This window comes from Diabrotica undecimpunctata, chromosome 8 (assembly GCF_040954645.1).
Source record: "Diabrotica undecimpunctata isolate CICGRU chromosome 8, icDiaUnde3, whole genome shotgun sequence".
Classification (NCBI taxonomy): domain Eukaryota; kingdom Metazoa; phylum Arthropoda; class Insecta; order Coleoptera; family Chrysomelidae; genus Diabrotica; species Diabrotica undecimpunctata.
The window spans coordinates 21,929,963-21,946,434 of NC_092810.1; the positions used below are offsets into that span (position 1 = coordinate 21,929,963).

The window sequence follows — 16,472 nt, forward strand, 5'->3', positions numbered from 1 at the left end:
GGAGTGACCATCGGTTGGTTAGAGCAAAAATAATGATCAACATTAGACGAGAGATGACAGCAATGATAACAGAGAGGCATTCTAATAAATGGAAATCGATAGAAGATAGAGTAGCTTATCAGAATCTCATAAATTCAGAACTGAAAGAAGTAGAACATCTAAATGAAAATGCATTAGATATAGAGGTGACAAACATGCGAATAAATAGTGCGATTCGAAACGCTCATAGAAAATATAAGGAAAAAGGAAAAAACAAGATGGATAAACTCACTCAAACTACTAAAGATCTTATAAACAAAAGAAGAGAATTGAAAGACAAATACACAGATAATTTTATAACACTTAGACAGTTAAACAAAGATATCACAAAATCCATTCGAAAAGATGTCAGAAATTACAACACTGATTAGATAACTCAAGCCATTGATAAAAATAAAAGTTTAAAAGTTCTGCGTCGACAAATGACTGAAGGATCGAAAAATATTGGTAAAGTTGTAAATAAAAAGGAGAAACTACAACAAATAAAGAAGATATTTTAAAAATTGCTCAAGATTTTTACTCAGAATTGTATAAGCGAGAAGAACTTCCATATCCTGATCAAAATCAAATACCAAAAGTTTAAAATGTAGGCTCAGAAGACATCCCAGATATCACAACAGAGGAATTAAAATCAGTTCTGATGGTTGGAGATGAAAAACAATAAATCACCTGGAGAAGATGGGATAGTCATTGAACAAATCAAAGAAGGAGGAGGAACGTTAGTAAATAGGTAAAAAAGATGTTCAATACTTGTTTGACAAGAGGCGTAACCCCCTCCCAGTGGCATAATGCAATAATAACCATAATGCACAAAAAAGGTGACATTTCTGACCTAAAGAACTACAGACCTATTAGTTTGCTCTCCCATACAAACGGCTTGTGAACAAACTGGATAGTTACCAACCTTGTGAACAGGCTGGGTTCCGCTCCAGATACGGAACAAATGCTCATCTACAAGTTATAAAAACGCTAATAGAAAAGTGTACAGAGTATAACAAGCCTATCTTTCTTATATTCGTAGATTATGAAAAGGCGTTTGATACTATAGATCATCATAAAATGCTTCGAGCATTGGCTAACTGCCGCATTGACTACCGATATATCGCATTGATTAAAAGTATTTACGAAACTGGTACAGCTTGTGTCCGCCTTCATGAAGATACCAAGAAGTTTCGAATAGAACGTGGAATTAGACAGCTAAATTTTTTACAGCTGTTCTTGAATATATGTTCAAGCAAATGGAACGAGAGGATAACATGGAAGTTAATATAAATGGGGAAGATCTGAACCACCTAACATTTGCCGATGACATCGTTTTAATATCTGATAGAGTTGATAAAGCTACAAAAATGCTGCATACGCTCTATAAAGTGTCAAAAACAATTGGTCTTAAAATTAACACCTCAAAGACAAAATTTATGGCCAGCTTTGTGGTCAGCGGTAAAATTCTGATTGCTGCCTTTGGTAGATTGAATAACATTTTCAAGTCTGTTATCCCAGTTTGTTTAAAAAGAAAGGTTTTTAACCAGTGCGTTTTACCGGTTCTTACATATGGTGCAGAAACACTGACTCTGACAAAAAGAACAATAGATAAAATAAGAGTTACACAACGCGCTATAGAAAGATCAATATTAGGTATTACCATCAGAGATAAAGTACCAAACCTAGAAATAAGAAGAACAGGAGTCACAGATGCAGTTGAAAAAATAGCCATGGCTAAATGGGCTTGGGCCGGACATGTTGCCAGATTAACGGATGATAGATGGACCAGAAAGATTCTAGAATGGCGACCAATGCAAGAGGCATATCGAAGCAGAGGACGACCACCGACTAGATGGACGGATGATATCAAGCGCATCACCACAAACTGGATGCAAGAAGCACAAGATAGAAATAGGTGGAAAATTTTACGGGAGGCCTACGTTCAGCAGTGAACAAATATAGGCTAATTGATGATGACTGGGCGTTCTATATACCAAGCAGCACTCTTATTTTGAGCCGTTGTGTTATTAAAAATCTCTTCTTTCTGAGATACTTTTATGTAGATTTTTTAAAAATTCCTGTTTTTTTGCTTCGACGTCTTCATCCGACAACCGAACTAACTAAAATACCTAAAAATTTTTTGAGCTAATTAATTTTGGTAATAACCAGTTGCACTTTTGCTATATTTTGTAATATATTATTTAAATAATTTACACTCCACTAATACACACCTCTCTTGGTGTGATTTACACGTCTGCCTCCAACAAATTTTGCAATAACAGAATTGAAGCTTTCGTTGATATTATTAGTGCCGCTTTTTATCAAACTTGTTCCATAATATTTAAGCCTATTGCTAAATGATGTAATATCGGACAACAAACCACACTCTTGCATTTCAGGAATATAATTAATTTCCTGGTCTAAATTTTATTTTTTACACAACTAAGCGGCACAATTTTTGTGATAGCCGACCAAGTGATATGCAGTGTTTTCAATATCTTGTTTTAGACCAATTATTTTTATATTGCCACTGAAATTGTTTTCGCGGAGATATTTGACAGCACAGTCAATTGCCGTTCGTAAAGCGTTGTACATTACTTTTTAGTACAGATCTTAATTGCAAAGGAATGGATTTTCCCGCTGAACTATATTTTTTTGAGGATTGTTGTCTTAGTCGATTAACAAATGGTTTTTGCTATCGATTTTCTCAATAAAAAAGCTTACGGCTTAGATTCACATATCTTTTGTACGTGCTGCTGTTGCCATCAGAAATAAAATATTTTAAGTTGTACATTTATATCCTCTGTTTAAAGTCTTCTACAACAATTGCACTATCTATCGCAGTTGAAATAATGTTATAGTTTTGTAACATACGTGTTGAGCAATAGCATTTTTCGACGTACACACTCAACAATACTTGTTTTTTATGCCTCAGTACAATAGCTTATAAGTTCTTTTTTCTATAATACAAGTCACACCAGAATTGGCCGAAAATACACATTAATTTGATCTTCGTGTCCATGCACCATTAGCTATTACAGTAATAACAGCTCTGGATCAACTTCACCTCATTCTCGTGGTTAGACTTTCTCTTTCCAGCAGCTAACATTAATTCCATGGATGTATTATAAAAATTGTCCATGAGCTTCTCTTCTATTTACTTCAAAATATTTGGGTATTACACTGAGTTTACACTAAAAAAGTTTAAACAAAATAGTTGCTTTGTGTTACACTTTATGTTAAAACTAAAAACATATTCGGAAAGTGCGAAAAATTCTATCTTCTTCTATAAGTGCCATCTCCGCGGCGGAGGTCGGCAATCATCATAGCTATTCGGACTTTTGAGACGGCTGCTTTGAAAAGTTCATTTGATGTACATTTGTACCACTCTCTCAGGTTGCGCAGCCATGACATTTTACGCCTCCCTATGCTTCTCTTTCCTTGGATCTTTCCCTGCATATTCAGTTAGAGTAAGGTGTATTTCTCTCCACGTGTAATATGTCCGAGATTTTCCAATTTTCTTGTTTTAATTGTATTTAAAATATCTATTTCTTTATTCATCCTTCTCAGAACCTCTTTGTTTGTGACGTGTTCTGTCCACGATATTTTCAGAATTCTTCTATAAACCCACAGCTCGAATGATTCCAGTTTTTTCATTGATGTCGCATTCAAGGTCCAAGATTCCATTCCATAAAATAAAGTCAAAACAACATAGCACCTCGCCAACCTAACTCTTAGTTCCAGTTTTAAAGCCCTTGTACATAGCACTGTTCTCATTTTGTTGAAATTTGTGTTAGCCTTTTATATTCTGATTCTGATCTCCTGAATGTAATCATTTGTGGAATCATTGTTCCCAGATATGCATATTTGTCCACTTGTTCGACGTTGGTTCCGTTTATTAGAAGATTCTCGTTATTTCTTTGAGTTTTCGATATTCTCATACATTTCGTCTTCTTGACATTCATTGTTAGACCATAGTCTTTTCCATACCCCGCTATTCTGGTCACCAGTCTCTGAACATCTTCAATATTTTCGGCTAAGATCACAGTGTCGTCCGCATATCTAATATTGTTAATGGGAACTCTATTTACCTTTATTCCTGCTGTTTCACCCTCAAGAGCGTTTTTCAGGATCTCTTCGGAGTAGGCATTAAAAATAATTAGCGACAATACGCATCCCTGTCTCACTCCATATCTAATTTCAATTACTTCTGACAGCTGTTCGTTAACACGTACTTTTACTCGCTGTTTATAGTATAAATTTTATATGATCCTGAGGTCGTTGTAGTCAATCTTCTTTGATTTCAGGACAATGAAACATGCCTATATATCTTGATGGACGTCCAGGCATCTTTGTATCAGTATATTAAGTGAAAAAAGAGCTTCACGCGTTCCTAGGCCTTTGCGAAAACCAAATTGTGTATCATTAACGTCTATGTCCAGTTTGTGATATATTCGGTTATGGATGACTTTAAGTAGTAACTTTAGCACATGAGACATCAAGCTAATGGTGCGGTAATCGCTGCATTCACCTGCGTTTTTCTATTTGGGAAGACAAATAAAAATCGACGTTAACCACTCTTTGGGTAATACGCCTGAACTATAAATTTGGTTCAAGAGTGTCACTAAAACATCAATGTGCTTCTCATCTAGAATTTTTAGGATTTCTATAGGAAGCATGTCAGTTCCAGGACTTTTCCCACTCTTGAAAAATTCTATAGTGACGTAATTTTTAGAATTTTTTTAAAGTTAATTTTAAACAAAAAAAAATTCTTTAAACAAATTATTAATTTATAGAGTTAGTGCACTAGAATGTTTTAAGACCTATCATATAAAAAAATATAATATCGGGACTGTCGATAAATATCGATAAAACTAGATACATGGAGACCAGTAAAGTGGATATCGGCGCAACCCAACTGATATTAAACCAACAACCGCTGCAGAGAGTTCAGAGATTCAAATATCTTGGATGTTGGATTACCCAAAATCTGGATCCATCCTTCGAAATTCGATGTAGAATTGAACAGGCAAGAAACTCATTTCAAAAATTCAAACCTCTATTATCCAATAACTCATTAAATTTGGAAATCCGTGAAAAGTTTACAAGATGTTACGTGTGGTCTGTACTTTTGTATGGATGTGAAACTTGGACTTTAAACGCCGATATCATGAATAAAATCGAGGCGTTTGAGATGTGGTTGTATCGAAGGATACTAATAATTCCATGGACTAGCAGAACTAGAAACAAAGAAGTTCTTCGAAGAATGGGACATCAACGAACTCTATTGAATATTATTAAGAGGCGTAAACTAGAATATCTTGGACATATAATCAGAGGACCAAGATATGAGTTCCTTCGGCTAATTCTCAACGGTAAAATCGAAGGAAAGAAATGGATAGGACGGAAGAAACTCTCTTGGTTGAGGAATTTGCGGCAGTAGACAGGTTTGACAGCGGACCAATTGCTACACGTAGCGCAAGACCGAGATCAGTATAAAAATATTATAAGCATGGTAGTCGCCGACGTTCCGTAGGGATATGGCACTCTAAGAAGAAGAGATATAAAAAAAGAATTATCAATTTTTGTGTGTTGAAATATCATTTTGCATTATTTTATTTAAACTTTTCATTGGAATTTAGCTATGCCCAGAATAGCGAGGAACGGCCTTAAGGCATTTTTTCATACAAAAATTGCAAATAACTAGAAAGGGATTTTAGAAAAATGACCAGGAGAGAAAAAGTATTTATTTCGATGATATACGTCTCATCAAAACATCCCGTATCTCGGAAATGAAGCATTTGTGGAAGTTTATGTAGTAAACTGGTAGTATTTTTTCACGCAGAATCACCCCCTGTAGTTTGTCGCACTTATTTAATTACAACGAGTATATTACTTGTAAAAGCTCAACATAATACACACTTAAGAAATATGCACTTAGCAGTAATTTATTATCTCTCTCGATTCCAAAAAAAGTTTATTAAATTGACTAAGAAAATTTCCGGATACATGGAACCAGTACGTACTTATATTTGGTCATTTACCTGAAGAAAAATTCTCCCTTCGCCTTCCATGACAAATGTTGATATTATTAAATAACTAATTTTCTTATTACAATATACAAAAAACTGACAGTTTGGGATAGCAATCTGCCTGGTTTTAGCGCCGGCAGTCCTTCCCTGGGAAGTGGAGGGAGAACGGATCATTCACAGTCGGTAGAGGGTGCTCTTCTGTTTTCAGTGTTCCGTCAACTGCGGATCGCTGCGCACACATTGTACGCGGCAGTTGTTCGTCGCGGCGATTTTTTGACAGATTGTGCTCAATTTTGACGTTTAGTGAATGTTATGACTGAAGGTAGATGTGGTTTTATATATTATGGTGGAAAAAAGAAGTTTCATGATGATCGGTGAGGTGTATAAGGCGGTTTTATGTTAGTTGTGGATAGGAGGTATGCTAAAGAGTCTGACCCCGAGATTTTTAGGGTTGATTTCGTGAATTACTGAATTTTGATGGAACTTGGGGTTAAGGAACGGCATACGTTGGGGTTAAAGGAGTTTTCCAGGAAAAAGCTTTACAGAAAATGTAAGAAGTTTGTATACATCATGCATTTTTAAGATTAGTTAACTATCTGTAAAATAGTAATGTTTTGCAAGACATTTGTATTGTTATCATAATTATTACAATAAAGTAGATACTATTTTATTGGGAAGCCATAATTAAGGTTTAAAATAAGTTTATTGACGTTTCAATTTCCACTTCGGAAATCGTTCTCAAAATACAAACATTAATAAAATAAACAAATTTTGTTTTTTGTTACTTAGTGAAAAATTCTTCTAATAATTTAATTTAATCTGAGTCAATCAAATTGGCAATTCAGACATATAGTATACATTTTAAAGAAGACGACTTTAAAATGATATTGCCAATATTGATGAGTTACGTTCCTGGGACGACTTTATTGTAAGATAGTTCATTCGATTTTATGAAATCAACTCTAACTTGAGAATATCATAACTTTCTGAAAAGATCATAGCATGTAATTCGTCTTTAAAAAGACAAATACATGCCATGATGACAGTAAAATTCTCCTGTTAGTGATTCCATAGTAAATTAAGAGGAAAAGCCAGAAAATACCTCTTAATACTATCCCGACATGGTAAGTATTTGGTCTTACATTTAGTTTACTGTCAATAAACACCAAATTCTGATTTTATATGTTTGTTATTTAAAAAACATAAATGATATATCCTCGTACTGACTTACTAATACTGGTATTTTCTTTTTATTAACTTCCTCTTTTAGTATGGGTAACCAGATCCTACTGCATTCTGCCAAGGAATTTGCGACACAATTGGTCTCATTTAGCATAATTAGAGCAGCTTCCTTGGTTTTTTGACCATCTCTTTCTTTTAGGACTATACTTGAATTACTCCATTGAATCCTATGTTCATTTTTCCACGCGTGTTTACATATTTGAAATCTACCAAATTCTCTATTTTTAATATAAGATGGGTGTTCACTTATTCTTACACTTAATGGCATTAATGTTTCACCTAAATAAAACTGATCGCATTCACAAGGAATTTTATAAATACAATTCTCTATTCTTTCTTGTTTATTGTTGAGTTTAGTTTTAGATAAAATAGATCTCAATGTGTTTGTTGTTTTAAATGTTGTTGAAATGTTGCATTTATTTCCTATATTTTTATGTTTTTCTGAAAATCCTTTTATACTTTCCTTGTATTATTCCTTGTGTATGCTGTTCTCGTTCTCAGTTGTTTTGTTTTATTTGGTCGATTGTTAAAAATTTCTCATTTTTAAACGATAAAGGATAATCACTTTTTTAATAAAACATTTTATGGAGTACCGAAAGCTCATAAAACTAATATACTACTTAGACCTATTTGTAGTACCATGAATTCTCATTGTAGTGAACTGTCAAAATTTTTAGTAAATATTATACAACCATTAGCAAATAAAAATGACAAATTTATAAAAAAATACACATTTTTTAAATAAAACATCAAATATTAAATTTAAATCAAATAATATCTTAGTAAATTTTGACAAAAATAGTTTATTTACAAATCTGCCATTTGATAATACACTGCGCGTCACGAAAAAGAGGCCACTTAAAAGTGTTGCCATTTTTTAAGTTTTACGAATCATACCACAAAGTGATTGTCATTAGATGTTTGTGTAATGTTTAAGAAAATGTTCTAAAGCAGTATGCAATCATTTTTTATATAACAAATGTCAAAAAATAACTTCTTCCAAAATAATGATTTTATTGAAAAATAAAAAATAAAAATATACATTGTACATTTTTCTGTTTCTTTTATAAAATTACAAGTAAGTCATGATTATTAATACTGTGTATTACCATCTCCATTGTGAATTACACTCCTCATTCGATTTGGCATTGAATTGATCAAATTCTGGACGTCGTTTTGAGGAAAAGCCCATTTTTTCCCATTCTTCCATGATCGCCAACCGAAGCTGCTCACGATTCATTGGAGCAGGTATTCTGTTTCTTACCCTTCGTTTGAGTTCATCCCAAACATATTCAATCGGGTTCAAATCTGGACTTTGAGCCGGTCAGTTCATTTTTGGCACACCGACAGTTTCCATAAATTGCGTTATTATCCTGGCTACGTGTGGCCGCGCGTTGTCTTGCATAAAAATAAAGTTTTCGCCGACAAACCCAGCAAAATACAATACATGCTCGTCTAGAATTTCGGTAATGTATCAGTGTGTATTCAACGCTCCTCTATCAATAAATAAGAGATCAGTAAGGCCTGATCTCTTATTAATAATCTCTTAATATCTCTTAATAATAATAATCTAATAAAGTGCCTGCCCAAAACATTACTCAACCTCCTCCAAAAGCAACAAGTACTCGTCGAACACAAGCGCCATATCGTTCCCCACGTCTTCTGTATGTTTTGATGCAACCATAAAGAGCCATCCTGGACTCATCACTAAACAAAACATTTTTCCATTCTTCTATCGTCCAATGCTCGTGGTCTCTAGCAAACTGTAGTCGGCGTTGTCGATGTGCTGCTGTTAACAAAGGTCCTTTTACTGGACAACGAGGCCTTGGACCAAATTCCCTCAACCTTCTTCTTACAGTAGAAGTGCTTAGAGTCTACCCGTGAGCATTTTGAAAATGGTTTTGGATTGATCTAGCCGTAAAAAACCAATTTTGCAAAGAAGTGCGATGTAAAGAACGGTCTTCTCTGGCCGTCGTGATTCTTCTCGAGCCTGATCCTTTTCGTCGTTCGTGAGATCCAGTCTCTACGAATCGTTTGTAAATTTTTTGGACCATACAACGACTGACTCCAAGCTGTCTGGCCACTTCTCTTTGACTCATTCCATTACCAATCAAAGTAACAATTTGAACAGATCTAGCAAATTTCTCAGCCATAGTTTTTAATTTAAAAATTGCACAAGTTTACTCTTCGAACAACTGTACACTAATGAAAGGTCTTTGAAAAACAAAATAGCCATATTCCAAGAAAAATAAGGTACAAACAACACGTGGATCGTAGAACTGATATCAATTCTGCAAACTTATTACCCTTAATAGACCTGTCGGCACCGTTTGTCGGTGCCTAAAAGACGCTAAAAGTATTTCTGCATTGTGAAAATTTAGTTACAATAGAATAAATTGTATAAACTTAAAGTTATTGAAAAATTCTTACAAAACTCTAGGTGGCTTCTTTTTCGTGACGCCCAGTGTACTTTGAATATAGTCAAAATAAAATTAGAGAGTGATGATACATTGGCAACTAAGACCAAATACTAATGGAGTTATTGACATTATGTACTGATAATACATATTTTCAACTAAATAATGAATTCTATAAACAAAATTTTGAACTAGCAATGGGCTCTAGTTTATCTTCATTATTAGCTGATATATTTATAGAAGAATTTGAAACAAATATTCTTTCTAAACAAAATTTAAAACCCACAGTATGGTGGAGATATGCAGATGATGTATTCTCAATATGGCCTTTTGGATCAGGGTTGGACACATTCCTGAATGATGTAAACGATAAAGAAGAGACAATAACATTTACCATGAAAAAGGAATATAATAACACACTACCTTTCCTGTATGTTTTAATCTCTAAGAACGATACTGGATATAAGACTCAGGTGTATAGAAAACCAATACTCAACAACAGATATTTACATTACAAATCAAATCACAATATCAACATTAAAAAGGGAATCATTAAATCCTTATACGATAGAGCCAAAATTGCTTGTTCTAACGAAAATTCGTTCTTGGAGGAAAAACATTTATTAACATCTGTTTTATTAAAAAATGATTATCCTTTATCGTTTATATATAAGGAATTTTCAACAATCGATCAAATAGAACAAAACAACTAGAACGTGTTACTACAACATCCACAAGGAATAATACGAGGAAAGTAACAATACTTATCGTACAGAAAATGTTTATCAAAAAACTTAAAAGGATAGAAAATAAATTCAACATTTCAACAAAATTTAAAACAGCAAACACATTGAGATCTATTTTATCTAAAACTAAACCTAACAATGAACAAGAAAGAACAAATAATTGTATTTATAAATTTCCTTATGAATGCGATCAGTTTTATATAGGTGAAACATCAACTACATTATATGTAAGAATAAGTGAACATCAATATATTAAAAATAGAGAATTTGATAGATCTCAAATATGTAAATACGCATGGGAAAATGAACATTGGATTTAATGGAGTTATTTAAGTATAATCCTTAAAGAAACAGATGGTAAAAAGAGAAAAATCTAAGAAGCGGCTCTAATTATGCTAAATGAGACCAATTGTATCGCAAATTCCTCGCCAGAATGCAGTAGGATCTGGTTACCCATACAAAAAGAGGAAGTTAATAAAAAGAAAATACCAGCATTAGTAAGTCAGTAACATATCGAGGATACATCATTTATGTTTTTTAAATAACAAACATATAAAATCAGAATTTGATGAGTTTTTTCCTCATAATTTACTATGGAATTACTAACAGAAGAATTTTTCTGTCGTCATGGCATGTGGTTGTCTTTTTAGACGAGTTACATGCTATGATTTTTTCTGACGGATATTCTCACGGTAAAGTTGATTTCACGTAATCGAATGATTTATCTTACAATAAAGTCGTCCCAGGAACGCAACTCGTCAAAATTGGCAATATTATTTTAAAGTTGTCTATTTTAAAACGTATAATGTATGTCTGAATTATCAATATAAATGAGTCAGATAAAATTTAATTATTAGAAGAATTTTTCACTAAGTAACAAAAAAACAAAATTTGTTTAACTTATTAAGTAATGTTTGTATTTTGAGAACGATTTCCGAAGTGGAAATTGAAACATCAATAAACTTATTTTAAACTTCAGTTGTGGCTTATTCCGAATAAAATAGTATATACTTTAAAATGCCATAAGAAAATAGCTTCAGAACAATATTATTACAATAATAAATAACAGTGTATGTTGTGTTTTATATACAAACATTTTACATTTCTGTTGTTTACTTTGGAAAAACTGTATGTAAAACGAGATACCAATAGAAATATAATTATAATGTTTTAGTTATCTCTATTATATATTATATAAGTGTATATAAAGTTGGAAGACGTGGATTTATTTAACGTTTCTCTGCCGAATTCTTATTCTTATTTTTCCTTTTTTAGTTCTTTATGATTCGTCTGTGGAATCTAAAAGTTAAAATCGGCTTCATATCTGACCAAATGTTTTTGTTGTCATTTTGTATCTCTTCTTATTTCTAATCTATTATCTCTATCTGTATAAAGGTTTTCTAGAAACGTCTTATTTTCTCTTTAATATGTGTTATTTCCTATTACTCTTCATATAAATTGGATCAGTGGTCACTTATGGATGTGAAACTTGGACCCTTTCAACCACTGATGAAAATCAATTGAGAATATTTGGGCGCAAAATATTAAGAAAGATATTTGGACCAACCCATTGTAACGATGATCACGTAAGCGAATAGGACAAGTAGAAGGCCCAATAAAAGTCGGATAGACGATGTAGAGGAAGATCTTAAAACCATGAACATCAGGCAGTGGCGAAGGGAAGTATCAGACAGGGCAGAATGTAAGAACGTTGTTAAGCAGGAGAAGACCCACAGACACAAAGGGTTGTAGCGCCATTAGAAGAAGAAGAAGATTCATATCAATTACTCTTGACATTGCTTTTTTGTTGCAATTTCTTGTACTTCACCGTTATGTTCTGTAATTTTAACTTTCTTATATCTATGTATATTTACTTAATAGTTTTAGAATGTGTTATTATTTGCTATTTTATCACGTTCTTTTTATTTGACTTCTTTTTGTAAATTTTCCATAATTTTTCATTTATTCTTATCCTTCTTCTTCTTCTTCTGGTTCCTATCCGTTTCGAATGTTGGAAATCATATTGGCAATCATGACCTTGCTCGCTGCGGCTCGAAACAGCTCCGTTGAGGTTTTCTTAAACCATGTTCTTAAATTCCGCAGCCATGATATTCTCCTTCTACCGGGTCCTCGCTTACCTTTGACTTTACCTTGCAATATAGACTGCAGCAGGGAGTAACGGTGCTGATTTCTCATAACGTGTCCCAGATATTGCAATTTTATGCGTTTGATCGTAAACACAATCTCTGGTTCCTTCTTCATTTTTTCTAGAACTTCCTTGTTCGTGATCCTTGCTGTCCATGATATTCTCAGCATTCTTCTATAAAGCCACATCTCAAATGCTTCAAGTTTTTTAACAGTGGTGTCTGTGAGCGTCCATGCCTCCGCCTCGTACAACAACACAGAGAAAACATAGCATCTCAAATGTCTCATTTTTGTATCTAGGGATATGTTGTGACTTTTGAAGATGGCGCTCATTTTGTTAAAGACCTTTCTTGCCTTTCCTATGTGGCACTTTATTTCCTGTACATTGCTCCACTGTTCGTTTAAAATAGTTCCCAGGTAGCAATACTGTTTTACTCGCTCTATCTGCGTCCCATTAATGTATAGATGAGTACCATTTATATTCTCCATGCTGATAATCATTTGTTTCGTTTTGTGGGTATTGATGGTTAGTCCGTACTGTTGACTGTACTCTGCTATCTGCTATCTGCTATCACCATGGTGTCGTCGGCATATCTAACATTGTTTACTCTTTCACCATTTGGAAGGATGCCTTCGTGTATTCCGTAAAGAGCCTAGTTAAAAATTTTCTCTGTGTACATATTAAATATCAAAGGCGATAGGTCTAACTCCACGTAGTATTTTTATGTGATCTGTTTCTTCTCCGTTAATTTTCATGTATGCGGTCTGATTCCAGTATAGTTCTGAAATTATTCTGAGGTCTTTCAATGAGGATGACAGAATAATTCTGAAATTATTCTGTCATCCAGGTCTGCTTCTTTTAAAATGTTTATCATCTTTTGATGTTGAACTCTGTCAAATGCCTTCTCATAGTCGATCAAGCACGCGTATACGTCGCAGTTAACGTCCCTGCATCTTTGAATCAGTACCTGTACTCCGAAAAGTGCCTCTCTGGTACCCACTGCGTTAATGAAACCGAACTGTCTGTCCGATATTTGTTTCTCGCACTTCTTATAAATTCTTCCATGGATGACTCTAAGAAACAGTTTCAACATGTGGCTCATTAGGCTGATTGTTCGATATTCTTCGCACTTTTTAGCCCCCTGTTTTTTAGGTATCGCTATGAATTCTGATTCTAGCCATTTATCAGGGATGATTCCTGTATTGTATATTTTATTGAAGACAGCCGTGATCCAATTTATTCCTTCTTTCTTCAAGAGTTTTAAAAATTCAGCTTCGATATTATCAGGCCCTACAGCTTTCCTGCTTTTCATCCGTTATTCTTATCCTATTTTACCGTAATCCATTGTAGCCTTGTGGACCTACCGAAGAATATTAAAAATAAGTTGGGTAGACCGAATAACAAATGTTGAGGTCCCCATAAAGATGAGAAAGGAAATGGAAATCATGAATACGATTAAGATAAGAAGGTTACAATATCTCGGCCACGTTATGAGAGGGGATAAATATGTGTTGCTACTAACCATAATGCAGGGAAAAATACAGGGAAAACGAAGTATTGGAAGAAGACGCATCTCCTGGCTCAACAATCTGAAAAAGTGGTATAATTGTAGTTCCGTCGACTTGTTCAGAGCTGCAATCTCAAAAGTGAAAATAGCCGTGATGATTACCAATCTCCTTAGAGGAAACGGTACCTAAAGAAGAAGAAGATTTTAGCTTTCTCTGTTATTCTTTTAGGATAATTTCTAAACATTTCAGTACCTTCCTGAAATTCAATAAGGAGTGGTGCTAGAAAATCCCTTCTAGTTATTGTTTTACTTTTCCAGTTCTTCAATTCTAGTTTTGTGCATACTTTTTACCTAATTTTTATAAACATTTCTGGACGAACCAAAGTCAAAATTAAAATAAATACACATTACCTAAGACCAAACTCCGTAAAAATTCTTAAGATATCTTAATACGTTATCGGGCTGTTACTATTTTTTTATCCTACATAGTTGTAAACATGTTCAGTTTTATCTTACTACAAATTCCTCAAACACCAATCTTTATCGGATAGTTTTCTAACGTTTCTAAAGATTCACAAGAAACTTTAATTGGCTATATTAGCTTTATCAATATTTTTGTTTAAATTGACTATTTTTGTTGGGATTAAGCACATAATTTTACGTGAAAAAAGGTTTATTTTGACGTTTCAATTACCTTTTCGGAAATCGTTCTCAAAATACAAAACTTACTAAATTGTTACTTGGTAAAAAATCCTTCTAATAATTTAATTTTATCTGTCAGATATATGTTGGTGTGTATTGGTTTTCTATACATCTGAGACTAATATTCAGTTTCCTTATTTGAGATTAAAACAAAGGTAGTGCGTTATTATATATTTTTTTCATGGTATATGTTATTGTCTTTTCTTTATCGTTTATATTATTCAGGAATGTCTCCAACAATTTTGGTTCATGAGACCATATTGAGAACACATCATCTACATATCTCCACTAAACTGTGGGATTTAAATGTTGTTTAGAAATCTTCCATAAATACATTCGCTAATAATAGAGATAAAGCAGGGCCCATTTCTAGACCAACATTTTGTTTATGGAATTCATTATTTAGCTGAAAATAGATTAGTATATAATGTCATTTACTTCAATATAGCTGATACATTTAGTTTTGTTCTAGTTGTCAATCTATCATCATTCTCTAATTTTGTTTTAATTATTTTCAAAGTCTTATCTAATGACAAATTTGTAAATAAATTATTTATGTCAAAACTCATATTATTTGCATTAATTTTGCGATTCAATAATTTATTTAAAAATTGCTGTGTATTCTTTATAAATGTATTATTATTATTTGCAAATGGTATTCAAGCAGAAAATTCCAAAAAAAATTCTATATAGAGTCAAAAGTTTATCCATGATCCAAGAAATTTAATATTATTTTAGAACAAAACCGTATATATACTTTACAAATTCTAAATAAAATATTAGCAACAGTTTAAATCTATCAAATAGACATTTATATGCAACGGACAGTTTAATACTATCAAAAGGTCGAAACGTTGATGTTACCCATACATCTATTGCAAAATTAGACATAATTAGCTCAGTGTAGAAAATACCAATCCAAGAAAAAGAAGAGTATAGAGTACTATGTAAAATTTAATTGGAAAAGTCTAATAAAATTAAACAGAACATTCGCAAGGGGGAATTAAAAGCTGAAAGAACTTAAAAAAAAATAATAACTCCGTAAGATAACGAAAATGTAACTGATGTAATGGATAAAATTAAAGACCTGATAACAAACGCACTTTATATTAAATTAACAAACGATCCAACGAAAGCTTTGGAAAACAGCATACCTACATTTATGTTACAGATTATTAATAGATTATCAATGAAAATTAATTACACCTCATTTTTATGGAGTCCCAAAAGTTCATAAAGCGTATAATATAACGTTTAGACCTATTTGTAGGTCCATAAATTCCCCTTATAGTGAACTCACAAATTTTATTAAATATCACACAACCATTTGCAAATAATAATGGCACATGTACAAAGAATACACAGCATAAATAAACTATCAAATTTTGAATTTAATTCAATTAATATTTTAGTAAGTTTTGACATAAATAGTTTATTTCCGAATGTGCCATCAGATAATACTGTAAAAATAATCAAAACAAAATTGGAGATTGATGATACATTGGCAACTAGAACAAAACAAAATTGGAGATTGATGATACATTGGCAACTAGAACAAGACTAAATGTATCAGCGATAATGGAGTTATTGATGATACACCTATATTCAACTGATAATAACTATTTTCAACTAAATAATGAATTCTATAAACAAAATTTT

The 16,472-nt window shown here is 32.9% G+C and overlaps 1 protein-coding gene across 1 annotated transcript in view; it reads left to right on the plus strand.

Moving 5' to 3' along the window:
* Positions 1–6,206: 6,206 nt before the first annotated feature.
* Positions 6,207–16,472, plus strand: part of LOC140447263 (roundabout homolog 1-like) — a 711,862-nt gene continuing 701,596 nt past the window's right edge. The window contains exon 1 of the mRNA XM_072539818.1: positions 6,207–6,375. The gene's annotated coding sequence lies outside the window, so the exon portion shown is untranslated. The remainder of the gene's footprint in view (positions 6,376–16,472) is intronic.